The sequence below is a fragment of the Canis lupus genome, chromosome 17 (genome assembly GCF_048164855.1).
Source record: "Canis lupus baileyi chromosome 17, mCanLup2.hap1, whole genome shotgun sequence".
Taxonomy (NCBI): Eukaryota; Metazoa; Chordata; class Mammalia; order Carnivora; family Canidae; genus Canis; species Canis lupus.
The window spans coordinates 13,768,534-13,787,664 of NC_132854.1; the positions used below are offsets into that span (position 1 = coordinate 13,768,534).

The following is a 19,131-nucleotide window of genomic DNA, read 5'->3' on the forward strand; positions in this document are numbered from 1 at the left end:
TCTTTTTCCCTATTTCAAATGATCCAAATTCCACGTCCCTTCCAAGGCCCAGTTGAACTGACCTTCTTCCATGTGAACTATTCTCCAACCACTCCTCAGACCCCCTTGAGAAAGTGTCTTCACCTTCCCTGCACTTCTCAGATAGTGCCTTATACTCAACACCTGTTCTTATCATTAGGATTCAGTCTCAGGGCTTTCTTGCAAGCTGCTCCTGAGGGGAAGCTCTCCCACGTGCCTCAGAAAAGTCAGTAATGGAGAGCACAGTGCCTGGTAGAGACATGTACACCATCAGTGTTTGCTTAACAAACGAATATTCGGAAGACACAGATTTTGTCAGGCTAGACCCTTGTAAACCTTGTGGGATGAGATCTTGTGGTAGGGAGGGCGGTAGGAACAGACAGAAGATGATTTCTACTGCTTCAGAGGCCACTTCTTCCCATTTAAAGATCCTTAAATAATACCAATCCACACTGGAATCTAATAGAAGTGTAGGTAGTAGGCTTCTTTTTTTCTCTATAAGGACAAAAATACTATTGCAAGGAGTTTTAAAATAGACTCAATGTGTTCCCTAAAATTAAAATGCCAACAGGCATGTGAATTTCTACTTTTACCAATAATGCAAACAGCTACAAATTAGTACAAACGATTAACATATATGAAAGAGCTTTCATTTTCACAGAGGCTTGCTATACGCCAGATGTTTTACCCTGACCCTCACAACAACTCTGGAGTTCTGTATTGTGAGCTTTCTTTCACATATTGAGTGAAGAGAGAGAAGCAACTCACCTACATTGAACAGCTTGTCAGGGTCACAAAGCTTATAGGTGGTAGAGTTAGGATTCCAACAAGCCTCTTGAGAGCCAAGGGCAAAGCTCCTTGCACCATGTCATCTGGCCTCCTCCCCCTCACTGGGAAGCCCCCAACCCTAGGGTTGTTGACTTCAGTGTCTAACCTGCTGATTTTCTCAGTGGAAGAGAGATGTCATGGCAGATGCTTCTAATCATCAAGTCCCCAGACAGAATTCACTATCATGTCAGTCATTCACTCAATGCATATGTATTTAATACTTCCTCTGTGGCAGGCACTGCTCTCAGCACCAGAGAAAGAGTAATGAGCAAAACAGGCAAGAGTCCCTATCCTCAAGGAGCTTCCATTTGAATGGGGCAGGACAGACACTAAACAAAGTCAGTGAGTAAAATGCAGAGTGAGTATAGTGGTGATAAATGCTAGGGAAAAAAAAATATATATGCAAGGGGCAGAAATGAGTGGGTGGATAATTTTGCAGTTTTTGTTGGGTTGTTTGACAAAGGTCTCAAGGAGAACTTTCCAGGCAGAGGAACAAGTCTGGTAAGAGATTGCAGGAACTGCAAAGATCCTGAGGCAGGAGTGTACCTAGAGTCTTCTAGAATAGCAACCAGGACAGCGTGCCTGGAGCAGAGCAAGGGCAAGAAGAGTAGCTGAGACTGGAGAGTTGAGGGGAGGGAGGTGACCCGAGGGTGCAGAACCTTATGGGTCGTCAGAAGGACTTTGGCTTTCACTCTGATTGAGATGCAAAATCAATGGAGGGTTAATGCACTGGACGATATTACCCAGAGGTTTCCATGTTCTTCGCAGATTTTTCAAATGTATTAGCAACTTTAATAAATTATGAGAAAGTGCATTATGTCAGACTCCCAATCACTAAATATTGCTGATCTCATACATATCCCCATTTAGCACTGCTCTTGTGATCAAGCAGCAGGCTTGAGGCTGGGGCAGCATGATGGGCTTAAATACTAGAGGCCCAGGAATGGGGGCCACCATATCCCCAGCACGCCAGCCCCTAGACCTGTCCCGTTCTCCTCCTTGAAAGGAGACAGCTGGCTCTCCTCAGCCTCCACCTCAACCTCAAAATCCAAACAGCTGGGGATGGATCAGGCCATCCACACCCGGGGGGGTGGGGATGGGGGTAGGGGGGATAAGGCTATCCAGCAAAGGCTGTTCAAGCAACAGGCTGTAGATGCTCCTCTAGAAGAACAGCAAGAGGAGGGGATACCTGGTGGCTCAGTGGTTGAGCATCTGCCTTTGGCTCAGGTCTCGATCCCAGGGTCCTGGGATCGAGTCCAGCATCAGGCTCCACACAAGGAGCCTGCTTCTTCCTCTGCCTGTGTCTCTGCCTCTCCCTCTGTGCATCTCTCATGAATAAATAAATAAAGTATTCAAAAAATAAACAGCAAGAGGAGAAAAGGTCTTTCTGACCACTCAGAAAAGTCCTGGTCAAACTGTGCCAACCTGATTTACAGCTTACAACAACAAAAAAATCATCCTCAAATCTCGTTGCCTCCAGTTTTACCCTTCTGTTTAATAAGATCTTTTTTTTTTTTTTTAATTTGATGAGTAGCCCACAAAGGGAATATTGACTATTCAGAGCATGGGTTTCTCCCCCTGTGAAGGGGCCCGACGGTGTATGGAGGGAGGACAGGTGTACAGCTGGGTGTGTGGAGAAGAGGAAAACAGAGAAAATCACTGAAAATTTGCCTCAGGATAATCATATTGACGGCTCAGTTTCAATTTTCAGGATTTAAAGTGAATACACTGGACCTACCTGTAGCCTGACAAATGTCAGGGTGCTGAGACTTTACAGCTTTAGAACTCAGGACACAGCACCGGGAGTCTCCATCTTTAAGCTTGTGGCCCTGAGACAGGGCATTTGCTTCTATTTAACATACATGCGTGCAATTCCTTTGTTTGTTTTTTTTTTACTTTTTATTTTTTTAAAGCGTTTTTAAAAATTTTATTTATTTATCCATGAGAGACACAGAGAGAGAGGCAGAGACACAGGCAGAAGGAGAAGCAGGCTCCCTGTGGTGAGCCCAATGCAGGACTCGATCCCAGGACCCCGGGATCACAACCTGAGCCAAAGGCAGGCACTCAACCACTGAGCCACCCAGGTGTCCCACGTGCAATTCCTTGTAAGGGTTTTCTGGAACTCACTTTGCTCTGAAATGATCTGTTTCCCTTGGTAGAGCATTGCTACTCTGGTGGAGGGGAGTTTTTGTCAGGGGAACATGGAGACCTGTGCCACAAAACACTGCTTGGCAGTGAGTAAATAGTGTCTTGCAAATACATGTATTAACAGCCTCCCAGGTTATAAAATGCTGCCATCAGGAATAAAATGCAGATTCAAACACATGACAGTTAACTGAATTCACAGTAACCTTTATAAATAAGGTGTGTTCTCAACATACAGATAATAGAAACATAATTGGTAGCATAGAGGCTCCGAGAAAAATGTTCAATGTTCCAAAAGGAATTTTCATTCTTCAAAAACCTGTAAGCAGTTAAGTGATAAATAATAAATGAATGTAAGTTGCAGGCTATTGACATTTCAATTCTAAACTCAATAGCTGATGCTGGAGTAGACTAGGAGTAGGACCATGGAAAGAAAAGCATCCCACTCTCCTGGCTCTGAACCTCACCGTGAGAGACTCATTTTGGGGGGATAGTTCCTACTTTTTTTGGCCTAGGCCTTTTACTATGAAAATAACCTTGAAATTATTGAAACTTCAGTGTGAAATAATTTTTTAAAATATTTTATTTATTTGAGAGAAAGAGCCTGTGTGCACATGAGCACAAGCAGGGGAGGGGCCGAGGGAAGAGCAGACTCCCCGCTGGGCAGGGAGCCTGATGTGGGGCTCAATCCCAGGACCCTGGGATCATGACCTGCGTGGAAGGCAGATGCTTAACCAACTGAGACATACAGACATCTCCAGCGTGAAGTAATTTCTTAATCCCTTTGCTCAGGTAAAAGAAAATAGTCAACATCATAAAAAAAAATAAGTGAAATTAGGAGAAATACCTAGAATTGTAAAGTGAGGAGGAAGACATGCTACTAGCAGAAGAGGAACTTCCCTCTTTTTATCATGAGAGGGTGCTGGATTTTATCAAGTGCTTTTTCTACATCAGTTGAAATAATGTAGTCTCCCCCACCCCATCCTGTTAATGTGTTTTTTATTACATTGGTTTTTTTGTGTGTTTGGGAGTGCTTTGCCAGTGGCCAGACCAGTTTATGACACATGCACCTATACTTTTCTTCTAGCCAATTTTCTCAAGTGAGCCAGGGGCTGGCTCATTTCTAGACTGTTCTCACATGCCATGGGAATTTGAAAATGAAAACATTTTCAATGTTTCAACTCAATGTTAAGAGCTAGTTCTTGGTCGTAATTAGTTGGTTTCATTCAAATGAATACCAGGGGTCCACGCTCTTTTCCTTTCTTTAAAGAAATAACAAGATGGAAAGTGGCGCAGAGAATTCCTATCAGCAGTGAGCAATGGAGCAGGTCAAAGTTGGAGGAGGAATACTGGTGGCTGGGTCAAAGGAAGAGATTTAATCAAGATGGGGAGGTCTGGGAGGCCACCGTGGACCTAAGCCATCCCTAGCCCCTTACTAGTACTTTATCGTGTGCTTCATGCCACCTGCTGCAAGGACCTCAGAAGCAAACAAGGAGGGCTTCTGCATGACCATCAACATCCACGCATGTTTATAAAAATCGTTTCTGAAAACCAAAAGCTGTTTCAAGGAATTAACAGCTTTTTCCCAAATAATACAGTTTCAGTTTGCTGTTTTCGCATTTCTGAAATCTTTTCTTTTTCTTCTAGCTAAAAAAATGAGATCCCATAAAGCAGAGCTGACGAGTAAAATTTAAATATGCAAGTTGGCTTGTTCTCTTAAATTTAATTGTAAACATTATTAAAAATTTGGTATATATGGGGGGGGTGATCACCCTTCAGAGTTATTACTATTTTGAGGACTCCCTTTGATGTTTTCCATATCTTTATGTTGTTATAATCTTGGTGAAGAAATAATTGTATCTCTTGATTATTCTCATGGAGGCTATCATCAACTTGTTCCTCTCAACAGCTGGGGAGTCTTGTTTATGATGCGTACACTAAACTCCCTGTATGGATGCATCACAATTAACTTAACTATTTCTCCCACTCTGGTTCTTTGCAGTTTTACACGTTCATAAATAGTTTCGTGACAAGCGTTTTCTCCCACACGGCTCCTCCCCCTGCCACTTTTATTTCCTCAGTGTAAGTGGAATCATTGGATTAAAAAGTATGGATTTTTGTGTGGCGTTTAATGTATCTTGAATCAGTGTATTCTTAAATGTAATCTTATCTGAGCACTCAGCCTATCTGAATGTTTTTCTCAAGAACTAATCATATTACACTGATTTTTATCAGACAATGAGCACATGTTTTTCTTTTTGCCTTCACTGCCAGGAAACTCAGAGTTAAAGTTCAAATCCAATACTGCAGGGAGTTCACCGCAGGTGACTGTAATATGTTTCTCATTTCCTTCAGATTGATTTTCTATTTTGTTGTCCCTTTTAAAAACGATATTGAATTCTCAAAGTTCCCTCAAATTCCTTTTAGAAACAGGTTGGATTATAAAGCTCATTCACACTCACGTAAGCACACATACAAATGTGTATTTATTGTATCTAACACAAAACTTCATGTAATTAGCATTGTAAAATCGAAATGTTCTCAGATGTGGAATCTGCCATGATGTGGTGCAGTCCTCTCTGTCTACGATGGGCACACCAGGCAAGTCCCAGGACAAGACTTGCCTGGATCACTAGTCAGAATCAGAGCTAAGACCAGCTAGGACCCCGGCCTTTTCATGCCCAATCCAAACCCTCAACAAAGCACCAGGAGAGGCTGCCTGGATGGCTCAGTCAAACATCTGCCTTCAGCTCAGGTCATGATCCAGCCCTGCATTCAGCTCCCTGCTCAGCAGGGAGTCTGCTTTTCCCTCCCCTTCTGCCTCTCACCCTGCTTGTGCTCTCTTTCTCTCATTCTCAAATAAATACAATCTTAAAAAAAAAAAATTGCCCCAGGAGCTGTACCAGACACCTTGACATTTCTGCTAGGATCCCAATAGGAAGCACCTCTCTCTGTCATTGCTCTGTCTCCTCATCTGATTTCCCATTACCCCCATCCCAAGAGGTCACCTTCTTGCATTCCTAGAGCACGCTAGTAGAGCACGAGTTCTGTAGCCCATCTCTCACATACTGATGCTGCGTGAGTCTGCTGGGACTGCCATAACACAGCACCAGAGCCTGAGCAACTTGAGCAACAGATATGTGTTGTGTTTTGGTCCTGGAGGCTAGAAGTCCAAGATCAAGGTGTTGGCAGGACCACCCTCCCTCTGAAGGCTCCGGGGAAGGGTATGTTCCAGGCCTCTCTTGGCATCTTCTTTCTGTGTCTCTTTGCATTGTCTTCTCTCTATTCATATCTCTGTGTCCAAATCCTCACCCCCCCCCTTTTTTTAAACTGGGCTTCACTCCCAGCATGGAGCCCAATGCAGAACTTGAACTCATGACCATGAGATCAAAACCTGGGCTGAGATCAGGAGTTGAATGTTTAACCTACTGTGCCACCCAAGCGTCCCCAAATTTCCTCTTTTAACAAGAACATTCATCACACTGGACCAGGGCCCACCCTAATGAGCTTGCTTTAACTTCTATCACTCTGTAAGGACCTATTTCCAAATAAGACCATATTATGAGATACTGAGGGTTTGGACTTCATTAAAATAATTTGGTGGTGGTGGTGGGGGGGATGCATTTCAACATCTAACAGTCACGAAGGTCATTTTTCTAAGTTTTCATCCCCCTGCTCAAAATCTTTCAGTGTCCTGTCTTACCGACTTAAGTCCAAATTCCTCACTTTGGTGTTCAGGCTCTCCCATAACCCTGTTTCAACATATCATTATTATTTTATCTCCCTACACACCCTGTATTCCTCTACACTGCAGTCTACCTATAGTTCTCTCAAATTGCAAACATTCTGCCTCCATGCCCACACGTGTGAGGCTCCTTTTGTGGAGAATGCCCTCTTCCTGAGGTCAACCCCCAACTCAGGCACCCTCTCCTCCACTACACCTTCCTAGTCCCACTCAGGCATGTCTTCTCCTCCCACAGGGCTTTGTATTGTGTACCTGGCTGACAGATAAGGATTCGATCACTAGATGATGACCACTCTGTGTTTCTTCCAGAGTCAGGACTTACCCACCATCTCAGCCCTCCTAGCACCTTTTCTTTGCTAACTTCCCCAATATTGTGGCAGGTGCCTTTTATGAACACATAAGAGGTAAATGAGATAGTCTGCTCTAGAGATCAATAAGAACACATAAGGGTCATGGGAGGCAACTCTTGTCCTAACAGTACATCCATGAAGTGTGATACACGTTAATAGTGGAATAAATAAGGATTGGAGGTATCACTTGAGATTGTTGGTTTGTGGGCATGGTGAGTGGGAGACAGATATTTTTACTAAGAAATTCCCTTTGTCCTCATCATTTTCTCCTCCTGACAGAAAATTCCATGAAGTTCATTTCTAAAGAAAAGTAAATATCCAGATGGCCAGAGGAATGACCTTTCTCTAATGGAGGGGATGAATTAGTTATCCAGCCAAATGTTTGAAATTCTTCTACCAGCATGCATAATTGAGAGAGATGTGTTAATTACCCTTAAGTGACATCTGGTAGGACTTCCTAGAGAACTCTGTGAGGAGTATTGATCTGGAATCATTGTAAGTGACTGTACTGTGGTGATATAAAGGTAAGGCCCTCACAACAATTTTTGAATGGGCAGGTCAATGCGCAGTTCTCTATCAACTGAGGCCTGCAGGCATTATGGCAGCTGGCCAATGCTTGTCAGGCAACAAAAGCACCAGCGTAGCTCTTTGTATGACATTTTGATGGGTGACACAGGGAAAATTCCAAAGACAAAATCCCTATTATTGTAATAGCTCTATGGGTCAAAATGGGCTGTTACCAAAGAGAAAGTGAAGTTGAGATCTTCGTTTTACCCCCTATGGCTGTGAATCTGTAGCAATGATCCACATCATTGACTGTTATTTAAGGGAATTGAGTGCACATCTCTTGACTCAGCACTGTGGCCATTTGAGGAAGAAGCAAAAAATACAATCCTTTCCCTAAAGGAGTCACCACCTTGGCATTGGTGAAAAATAATTTAATTCACTAAAGTCTTTCCCAGATTCAAGATTTTATGATTCTATGATCATGAAAGGAGAACTATTTTGTCTTTAAACAGCAAAAAAGTCATGAATATTCTTTTATCTTAAAAGCAACATATTCCCTGACTAATATAATTTGCCATATTGCTTCTACATTAAATTGTTCAGTTTTTATATCACAAATCTGAACAAGAGAGCTTTTGGGTTTACTCTTCCTTTTCCTGTTGCTGACTAAATATTTTTTTCTTTCACCTGGAATCACATGAAATATGGAATTACCTGACCTCTCTGAAATCCAAAATAATGGCATATCAGCTTCTAAAGTAACCACTTTGTTGTTTATTCATACATTTCTGGAAAAAATATCTGATTTTGGTTTAGTCTAGGGAAAACACATTTAGTTTTTTTTTTTTCCCTTAAAGTGTGTAGAAGAAAAATATACATCTCTTTTAAACAACTGGAATCAATTTAAGGCTTTGGCACACACAATGGAAAAATCAATGGATGTTAAAAGTTGAAAGGTAAAAGTCTGCTCCACAACTGTCAATAAATTTAGGTCCACTAAGAAAAATAAAAGGAAGATCTTTGACAACGAACTAGAACAGTAGCTCAAATAATCCAACAATCAATTAATATGGTTTTATCAAAGATATGCTATATGTTGAACGCTGGGAGATAGGATCCGTAGATTTAGGCATCCTTTCTATCCTCAAAAGAATTTTCAGTTTAACTGGGGAGATAACAGGCACGTGCACAAAACGATACTGAGTAAGTTGCTACATTGACAAGAATCAAGATTCAAAAGGGCTAAGGCATGCTGGTGGACTCATGAACATTGAGTGACCTAACCAAGGTTGAGCCTCCCTATAAATTCCAGAGATCTTGTTTGAGAACCCATCCAAATATGCTTCTCAGCTAGAAGAGAAAGTCCTTGAGCCTTGTTCTTGTTGCTTGGCAACCAGTATCAGTCTCTACTGAGCCCCAGGAGACCAATGGCCAAAGGCTTTCTACTTACCATGCATATTTTTTCCACATGGAAAATGAGCTAATAAGTAGGACACCTATTTTTCTCCCTCCCTTACTTGGTGTTGGGAATCCCTTCAGGCTTTTCTAAAAGCATTTGCTACTTTGTTCCTTGCTCAGAGGGAGCAAAAGTTAAATGAGGATCACCAAAGGGTGAACTTCCCATTTATGTTCCAGGCATTCACACTGGTAGCCCAAGGCCAGACTACCAATAATGTGCACAAATCACTGCAATATCCTGCAATATGTATCATTTAAGTTACAGTGGTGGCAAGAGGAGGCCATCACCAGTGTGGCCTCAGATGGTGATTAAAGGCTTTACAAATACAGATCTTGGAGGAAAGGAGAGGAAATAAAAGGTATGGCTCGGACAAAGTGATATCCGGTGAGAAAGTGAAAGTGCCCAACATTGTCAAATACTGCTGAGAGGTCAACTAAAATTAAAAGTCACAAAAGTGATCACTGAATATGGTATTTAAATAGCTACTGGTCATCTGTTCAAGGTGAATTTTGGTGGAGCACTGGGAACAACAATCAGGTTGCAATGCAGCAGACAAAGGTTGAGAAGTGGTTATAGAAATGGTCTCTATTATTCCCCCTTCCTCTGTGTAAAGAGACAAATGGACTATGTGCAGACTAGTGGTGGAAGTTGCTCAGCCAGCAAGCCCCCATGCTGGAGGCAGAAAGAGCCTCACTGGAATTCTGTTCTGTGTGTTTTCCCTTAAGCAGTGTGTGCGCACGCATACATGCAGGAGGGCACACACATGCGCAGGCCTGCACCCAGGCACGTGGGAGTGAATGCATTCCTTCCATTCCTTTCTTGTGCCTTCTCCACCTCTTCCTCTGCCTTGTTCCTCTTAGAAATGTCAATGACTGATTGAGGAACTTACTGTCAAATGTCTTGAACTCTTCCTGAGAAACCTGCTATGAGAATCTGACAAAAACTATAGATAGCCTGCAGATCTATGATTTCAAATTCTGAAGTAATGATTTAGGCTTTTAAACAGTTAAGCTAAAGCCATATCAACCCAGTATTAAATGAGCACTGGGGACTGATCGGTTTTCCTATTTGCTCATTTTGCCTGATAACATATGTAAGTCTAAGATTTCACTCTTATTTCCAAGTAATGTAATAGATTGTAATTAGCTACAAAGGAATTCTCTTATTATAGTAATTTCTTAATTATGCATAGGGATAGAAAGAAAATTAGAGAATAATAGTCATTCACCTAAAAACACACTTTAACCATTAGTTTTAAATTCCACCCAAGAATTTAACCAGAATTCCTGATAAGAAGTCAAGGAAGGAAACTCACTGGAATTTTACCTTTTTAGAATTTCTGTAAAGGTGATAATGAGCAGTTACTTGCTTAAGGGTGGGCTGGTAGTTAAAAGAAGATGAATATGGGCAAAAAGCCCAATAGAACACAGAAGATTTTCAATTGTTTTTTTCTTTCTTTCTTTCTTCCTCTTTTTTTTTTTTTTCAGCAGCAGATTTCTAAAGAAGCCTTAGCAGAAAACCAATATATAAATCAGGTAGAAGGCAGAAAAGTCAAACAGAGTTTCTTTACATTGAGCAGAGTTAGAATCCCTCCCTTTCACTTTTCCTTCCCTTGGACACTGTCCTGGAGGTAACAACATAGAACCTATTATTTTAATTCTACGTGGCAATGCACTTCTTTGTAAGCATTTAATAGTTTTCAAAGCACTGTCATTTTTGTCACATCATTTGATGCTTATGAAAATTCTATGAGCTAACAAGCAGCCTAGATATTAGCAGTGTTATCATCTCTTTGCAAATCACCTCCTTACGGTCAGCTAGCCTATCAATGGTATAGATCTGGAATCTAAAGCCAGATCTTGGGCAGCCCGTGTGGCTCAGTGTGGCTCAGCGGTTTAGCGCCACCTTCAGCCCAGGGCCTCATCCTGGAGACCTGGGATCGAGTCCCACGTCGGGTTCCCTGCATGGAGCCTGCTTCTCCCTCTGCCTGTATCTCTGCCTCTCTCTCTCTCCCTGTGTCTCCCATGAATGAATAAACAAATAAAACTCTTAAAAAAAATAAAGCCAGATCTTCAGAGTTCTTATATTTGATATACCATAAAATCCTTCATTTATCAGATCATTACACTGCTGGTCCAGGTCGGGTGCATTAAAGAATTTGGATGACATACCAGAGGACAATAGTAAATATCATTAAATTAAAATTAAAAGTAAACAAATCCATTTTTATATGTTTGACCTAGGCAAAAAAGTACACAAAAATTTTAGTATAAGTCTTTAACTTATAGTTCGTATAAGCGATTAAATAAACACCTCTCTACTTAGCCCAATTAGGCCAATCCCTACAAGGTTTAGGTAGATATAATACGTGACACAGCTTTCTTCTCTGAATAGCATAGAACTGTGTTTTCTAAATATGACTTTCCAACAGAATTAATCAGAGAACGTTTAAAAAAATGCAAATTCTTGCCCTCTCCATTGAAAATATAAACTAATAGGTCTAGGTTGGAGCCATTTTTCAGATGTGGGGTTAGATTTGTAAAAACACTTACAAAATCATAGAGTAGACTCAACTTCCCCAGTTACTGCCAGAGAGTGAGCTAGAAGTTTTGGGAGAGAGCTTTTCAGGCCACAACAGTATCATTTATTCAATTATAGCATTAAATTTATCCCAGTGACCCGAAAGAATCGGTGCATATCCAATTATGCCTAATTTATACCCTGGGATGTGCTGGTTCTGGCTCAACATAAAATCCTGGTAGAATCACAATTTAACAAGCTTGACAGGACATCAAAATTGCTATGTTGTTTCCAAACCTCATTAAATGGAAGCCTACACTTTCCTATAATGTTCAGAGGGAATATACACTATTATTATTTTTCTATTTGTTTATGTAAGGCAAATGTTCAGCAAATACTTTATCGGAAAACAATAAACAGCTAGAGGGAGTTGCTGTGAAAACAGGGCACTTACCACCCAAAACAGTGGGTGCCCAAGAGAGTAAATACTTCATTGTCCTTTGTGGTTACAGCATTTAGCAGAATGTAATATATTCTTTATGAATTTGACATGATTCAAAATATCACGGTGGCAGGCTGGGCAGACTGGAATGAATTGACAGCCACCTGGCGGAGGAGACACGCTTGGATTCAGAACCTCCCCTACATGTCCTCCATGTGCACAGTCTCTGATCACGGGCACCCTCTTATTTTCCCCTCTGGGGCCGGCACTTCTCCATCTCTTGTGCTGTCACCTGCCGTTTCTCCCGCCTGCTACGTGTGGGCAACCCTACTGCCCGGGCCCCCAGTGCCCTCCTCTTCTGACTACTTGTTTTTCCCTGAGGGGCTGGCATTAGCCTCTTGACTTCAAACCAGCATTACAGCTCCAGTCCCCAGATATTTAAGAAACTTCTACCTAAACATACACCTGCCACCTCTCCCCCGGAAAACTTCTCGTGCCCATGCCTACTCACATGTTTTTCTCCCTGATGATTTCCCCACTTCTAGGAATGGCACTGTGATTCTTCCCCATGCCTCGGACTCATGCTCAAAGCCATGTTTGACGCAGTGCAATGAGACACTGAGAGGTCTTTACTTAAACTTCCTTCTCCAGTCCCCATTCACCATTATGAAGACACCAGATTGGGAAGCACTCGAGGCACGGTTTGACTCCCCGCATTGTTACTCAGGAGCTGTAGAAGCACCTCAAATCTCTAAACCCATCTCCTCAACCACAAAATGGGTAAAATATGATCTTTTCCACAAGTTATTATGGAGAGGGGCGCCAGGGTGGCTCAGTCGGTTAAGTGTCTGACTCTTGGTTTCGGCTCAGGTCATGATTCCAGGGTTGTGAGATCCAGCCCCGAGGCAGGCTCCACACTCAGCTCGGAATCTGCTTGAGATTCTCTCCCCAGATCATTCTCTCTGTCTCTCAAATAAATAAATAGTTTTTAAAAAATTTATTGTGGAGATTGGTGATATGACCACTGACATATGCCTGGGTGCTCACTACGTGTCCTCTCTCTCTCTTGTCTTTGATTTCCTTTTTGCTGTCAATCTGCAAGCCTTTCCTGTGAATGCCCTCTCCCTTCCTTTCAGTACTATTCCTGGAGCCATCAGACTTTGGAGCCTCATAAAGTATGGACTCCATACCAGCCTCCTGGGAGTTTCTCCATCTTCACTCTACTGACATATCTGTGCCCGCTGTATTTGGATTGAAATCCTTGGCAGCAGACTGGGCTCTGCTACCTATCAGCCAGTGGAAACATGAAATTCTCTATAAGGTTCAGTTGCTGCACCCACAAAATGGGCACAAGCTCACAGGGTTGATGGTAAGGATTAAGTGAAACAATGCTTTTTAGAACCCTGGCATAGTGCCGGGCATATATTAATATTCTAGAATTGTGGTGAGAAGAGACAATATTCTCTTTTTCACTTGCAATTAATCCTACATGCTGTTACCAGACTACAGGTTATAAACTTCAATTTTATCCTTTCATTCTGCTTAAGGAACTCTGGGGCTTTCCCCACCAGAACTCACCCCCAGCCAAAATAGCTTTAGGAGAAATTATGAATTACATCATTTAGCATTCAGGTTCTCCATAATGCAGGATCCTCCTGCCGTTATCTTTCTAATTGATTGGGATTTGCTTCTCCCATTTGACTGATTGGAATAATGAGGCCCTTCTAGAGGAAAGCTCTTCAAATAATAGCATTTGGGACTTGTCTGTGGCATGGGTCAGAGAATGAAAGAAGGGGACCTAGTGTAGGAAGAGAACTTTTGCTGAGGCTTCCAGATGAGAGGGGCTTCCTGAGGGAGAGGCAAATGTAGACATCCACAGCACCAGTGAGAGACAGCTAAGCAATCTCCAAGGCTGAGGATGTGCCAAACAATTGCTGCAGAAATCCAGAACCATTTCAAAGGGCACAGTTTCTGAGAAAATACTGCAATACTGTCACCTCATGATGAACTGAGGAAGGGTCCAACCAGAAGAAATGTGACAGAAGTAGCAGAGTTTACTCTCGAGCCCATGTAGGTCAGGGACATGAAGACCTTGCCTGCCCTTGCCTCTAGTGACCATAAGTAATCTGGAACAATGCAGGGCTCTCATCACCATTTGCTTATAGGCTAGGGAGAGGGGGGATTTCTGCAAACTAAACCCCTTTCCTCAACTGGTTAAATTGTTAAGTTGGGCCAGTGGAGGTAGACTGACTCATAGAGCTTCTTTGTCCCAGGGCTGGGGGATAACTCAGTGCCAAGCGAAGCATGATACAGCATTTCCTACAAGTAACTCAATCTTCTTGTACCTCAGCGCTCAGGCACCAGGATGACCTCAGCCTCAGAGCATATAGAATGACATCCTACTACTGAACCAGCTCTCCTCCAGTATCTCAGCAGACCAGACTCAGATCCATCCCATTACATCGCCCCTGCTTTTCCTGCCTGAAAGATTTCTCAGACATGGTGAGGTAATTAGAAACCAGACAAATCTAGATCTATCCAGAAAATAGATAGGTCTGGACACAAATTGCAGCTATTCCACTTACTATCTCTGAGACCCTGAATTACTATATAAGATCTCTTTGCCTTGGTTTCCTTATCTATAAAATTAGGCTACCTACCTTAATGATCTGTTGTGAGGATAAGTGGAATGATGAATGCAAAATTGCCTGGCACAGTATATAGTGTATAGTAGGTGAACAACAAAGGATCACTCCGTCTTTCAAATACATCAATAGTTTTATGTCTTGACAGCCACCCTATATGCCTGGGGACCCTATTCCAGTCTCATCTCACTGAGAGGTCTTTACTTAAACTTCCTTCTCCAGTCCCCATTCACCATTATGAAGTCCTCCTTACTTTAATGGGTGTTCCACTAACTTGGGCATATCCACTGCCACTGTAACTCATCTATTTAGACACTGGTGTATTGTTTGGCCAGTGAGATAGACCTTCTGAAAGGGAAAGTTAGCGTCAACCCAAATTGTCTCTCATTACTTCAATCTCCTACTGTAGTTAGCATTGTCATTAACGCTCAATATATTTGTGCGAGGTACAGAATGAACGGGCAAATCTCAGGGCACAGACAAAGGCCAGGGGCAACCTTTCTTTTTAATAAAATTACAATCCAGTAGGTGTTGAGCATTTCGGTGGTGGCTACCGTGGATGGATAGTGGAGTAAAGATATCAGAAACGAAGAGTAAGATGAAGAGAAAGGCAATATTGCATGAGTTATGAGAGGTCAGTAGAGAGGTCAAGTGGGCTGCATTGAGCTATCACCCACTCAGAGTTGGAGAGATGAGGCAACTGACCTCCCTGCCAGCTGTCAGCAGTCATAATCTCTCCTACTCTTGTTAAACAATTCCAAGAATACTGATAAAGCAAAGATTTCCTTTGATATGCTGCCCCATCCTCACTCCCCATCCTCACTGGAGAGCAAAACTTCATGTTCCCCCTGTTTTCTATTTGTGTTATATTCTCTATATAGTGGAGGAGACAGCTAGCTGTCCACCAAAATTATCCCCTTTCACTTCCACCTTAATAATCTGTGGTTGGATATGTGGTCATCTAGCAAGGGCCTGCATTGCCAACCACCCCTGCCCCTTTGCTGTTAGGGGTAGAAGTTTGACTAAGTTTTCACCAAAAGATTGGGAGTGGAAAGAATGTGTGCTATCTCCAATTTGTGAACCTTGAGATAGTAAATGGACTTCTTCCATATTTTCTCCTTTATTTTAAGGCTGGTTGGAACTTGGATATAGCAGTGAGCCAGCTTTGACTATGCAGACTTGAAGACTCTAAGGTTTAAAGAATTACAGAGCCATGATATGGGAGGAGCCCCAAACCTGATTGACTGTGGCGCTCCTACCACATCCTGTATGAAAGTGACATAAACCTTTTGTTCATTGGTCTGTGTCATGTGGTTAAAAGCCATATGATTTTCGGGTGTCTGCTTATGCTTAGCTGTTGCAACCCAATTGTAGCACATATAAAATATATAAAATATTATACATTATGTAATATATACAATTATGTAACGTGTATCACATGTAAATATTATCTATTATATAACACGTGCTATAACATATAATATGATATTCAATACATATATAATGCATACAGTATATCCCTAAATATTGTATAGGCATATATTGTACCTATAGAAATATATCTTTTGGAATACATTTTAAATACAGATACTAATGTATAAAATATAGCAACTAGCCTTTTTTTTTTCCTACTGAACAATATATTTTGGAGATTTTTCCAAGGCAGATGTGTGTGTATTTTATATAGATGACAGACAGAAAGAGCAGTTCCACATTACTTTTTTATGTGTCACATGCATTTCATAGTAGCAGTGGCGCATAGTTTATTTAACCCTCCCTGGATGACCTTCCTAATTAGTTTTTGATTGTTTTTACTTTGCACTGTTATTAATACTACTGACATGAACACTCTAGTACATGCTTTTTTTATTCACATAATTAGGTATTTCTTTAGTATAAATATCTAGAAATGGAATGTAGACTTGAATATTATCAACATTTAAGAATATAATTTGTATTTCCAAATTGTCCTCCAACAAGTATAAGCCAATTTATATTTCCATAGTATATGAGAGTGTATCATTCTCTATAACACTGTTGATATTAGGAATCTTTAATTTTGTCCAGCTATTGGGGAAAAATAGAGAGAAAAGAATATTAGAGAAAGAACCAGAAAAATCTAGAGCTGCAATTTCATGTGATAAACTACCCAATGCCTTGATGATCACACTTCATGAAACTGAGTCACTTGGACTATTCTGATGATCACAACAGATTGCTGCCTTTCTCCCAAACCAACCAGGTTTGTGACAAGTTAGGCACTTCACTACACTCTTGTACTTGAGATTACAGTCTGCCCACACATGCCTGGTTACCATAATGACCTTCATTATGAGGATGAGTCATAATGCATCAGTGAGTTTGTCTTTACATGTTAATAATATAAATAAATTCTGTTGAGGAGACTAAGTTGTGTTGTCCCAGGAGTTGAAGCCCACCGCAAGTGCAACCCCTTCTTTTTTATTTTATTTTTTATTGTAAATATTTTTATTTATTTACTTGAGAGAGAAAGAGAGAGAGAGAGAGAGAGAGAGAGACAGAGGGAGAGGGAAAAGCAGACCCCCTGAGCCCAATGAGGGGCTCCATCCCAGGACCCTGGGATCATGACCTGAGCCAAAGGCAGACATTTGATCAACTGAGCCACCCAGGTGCCCCCAGACAACCCCTTCTGGCCTGTGTATTCCTCTATGGTTTTCCCAGCACCAGCAGTAGGAATAAAGCTTTTCCATTTCTGTTCCCCCCAAAATTATTTTTTAGGAAAGTTGATAATTGAAATTATTAACAGGTATGACCTAAATATTTACCAATATATGCTATTGTGCTAAGTCCTTGAAATAAAACCATATTGGTGAATGACAGATGGAAAAGTATCTCTGAAATTCAAGCAGGCCTGAGATAATTAGAGAATGATTGTACAGAAGCAACTTGACTGGTGTGACGTAAACGAAAGAAGAACATGGGTTGATGTGAGGTCAAGTCCTAAATGGTTCCAGTTTATGTGTGATTTTGCATAAAATACTGAATTGTGCTAAGTCCCAGTTTTCTTGTCTTTTAGAGGTGGCATATTTATTGAGCACCTGCCATGTGCCAGCCTCCATTCTAGGTGCTTGGCATATGGAAGAAAGCAAGATGAGGGTTTTTAAAAAAGATTTTATTTATTTATTCATGAGAAACAGAGATAGAGAGGCAGAGACACAGGCAGAGGGAGAAGCAGGCTCCCTGCAGGGAGCCTGATGCGGAACTCGATCCCAGGACCTCAGGATCACAACCTGAGCCAAAGGTGGACACTCAACCACTGAGCCACCCAGGTGCCAGCAAAATGAGGTTCTTGCCCTCAAGGAATTTATGTTCTCGGGGTGGGAGAGAAGGAGAGGCAGACACCAAGCAAATAGAAGCACTGATGTCTTCATTGGTTCAGGAAATAGTTACCGAGCTCATACTTTGTGCCAAAGACCCTTCCAGGACTTGTTTTAAGAATCCTGCCTTCCATGGGGATCCCTAGGTGGCTCAGCAGTTTAGCACCAGCCTTTGGCCCAGGGTGTGATCCTGGAGTCCTGGGACTGAGTCCCACATCAGGGTCCCTGCATGGAGTCTGCTTTTCCCTCTGCCTATGTCTCTGCCTCTCTCTCTCTCTGTGGCTCTCATTAATAAAAAAAATAAAAATAAATAAAAAAAAAATCTTAAAAGAAAAAAAAAAAAAGAATCCTGCCTTCCAGGACCGTTTTTAAAATTACATGTAACACCCAGACAATGGCTGGTACAGTTGACAATGTGTAGATATGCTCAAGAAATGGCAGCCATGATGATGATGATGATGATAATGATTTTTCTCTCATTTGTCTCTTTTCCTTTCTTTTTTTTTTAAGATTTTATTTATTTATTCATGGGACACACACACAGAGAAGCAGAGACCTAGACAGAGGGAGAAGCAGGCTCCCTGTGGGGAGCCCAATGTGGGACTCCATCCCAGGACCCCGGGATCACAGCCTGAGCCAAAGGCAGACAGATGCTCAACTGCTGAGCCACCCAGGCATCCCTGTCTCTTCTCCTTTCAAGGAACATTTTGTTTATCCATTTTTTAAAAATTCTTGAATGTTGTGTATGTATTTATTGCTGCTCTTTTTTACAAGTTAACATTTTGTCTTAATTCTTGTTTTAGGCAGTTATTTCTTCTTTGGAATGGTGAGTAGAGCCACAGTCATAACTTCACCTGCAACTCCATACGGACCTCTGGGAATCCCTGTAGGAGAATGAATAGTCAGACTCCTTCTTTGACCTGCAGCAGGGCCTTTAAGCAGAGCTTATTCTTTATTGTTCCATAATGGTGCAAGGAATGGTCCTCACAGGGTCTGCTCTTTACTCAAATAACCATCCAATAGGAAGACATGGAAGGTGGATACTAATGGAACCAGGCAAAAGGGCAGAGATGGGATGACTAAGAATACAGGTGGCCTCACAGAATTAGAGAAGAA

General features: G+C 41.7%; 1 protein-coding gene and 2 long non-coding RNA genes across 17 annotated transcripts in view; 1 reads left to right on the forward strand and 2 right to left on the reverse strand.

Moving 5' to 3' along the window:
• MBNL2 (muscleblind like splicing regulator 2) overlaps nucleotides 1-19,131 on the reverse strand; it is a 161,857-nt gene that overhangs the window by 73,565 nt on the left and 69,161 nt on the right. The gene's annotated exons all lie outside the window — the stretch shown is intronic.
• LOC140607919 (uncharacterized) overlaps nucleotides 1-19,131 on the reverse strand; it is a 24,460-nt gene continuing 5,329 nt past the window's right edge. For both annotated transcript variants that reach the window (XR_012009841.1, XR_012009842.1), the window contains exon 3: nucleotides 1-18,899. This is a non-coding gene — a long non-coding RNA (uncharacterized lncRNA). The remainder of the gene's footprint in view (nucleotides 18,900-19,131) is intronic.
• Nucleotides 13,171-19,131, forward strand: part of LOC140607917 (uncharacterized) — a 7,733-nt gene continuing 1,772 nt past the window's right edge. The window contains exons 1-4 of one of the 4 annotated variants that reach the window (XR_012009839.1): nucleotides 13,171-13,383; nucleotides 14,365-14,516; nucleotides 16,727-16,901; nucleotides 18,819-18,841. This is a non-coding gene — a long non-coding RNA (uncharacterized lncRNA). Of the gene's footprint in view, nucleotides 13,384-13,450; nucleotides 13,524-14,364; nucleotides 14,522-16,726; nucleotides 16,902-18,818; nucleotides 18,842-19,131 lie in introns of those variants that run through there. The other 3 variants (XR_012009837.1, XR_012009836.1, XR_012009838.1) reach the window with 3 other exon arrangements.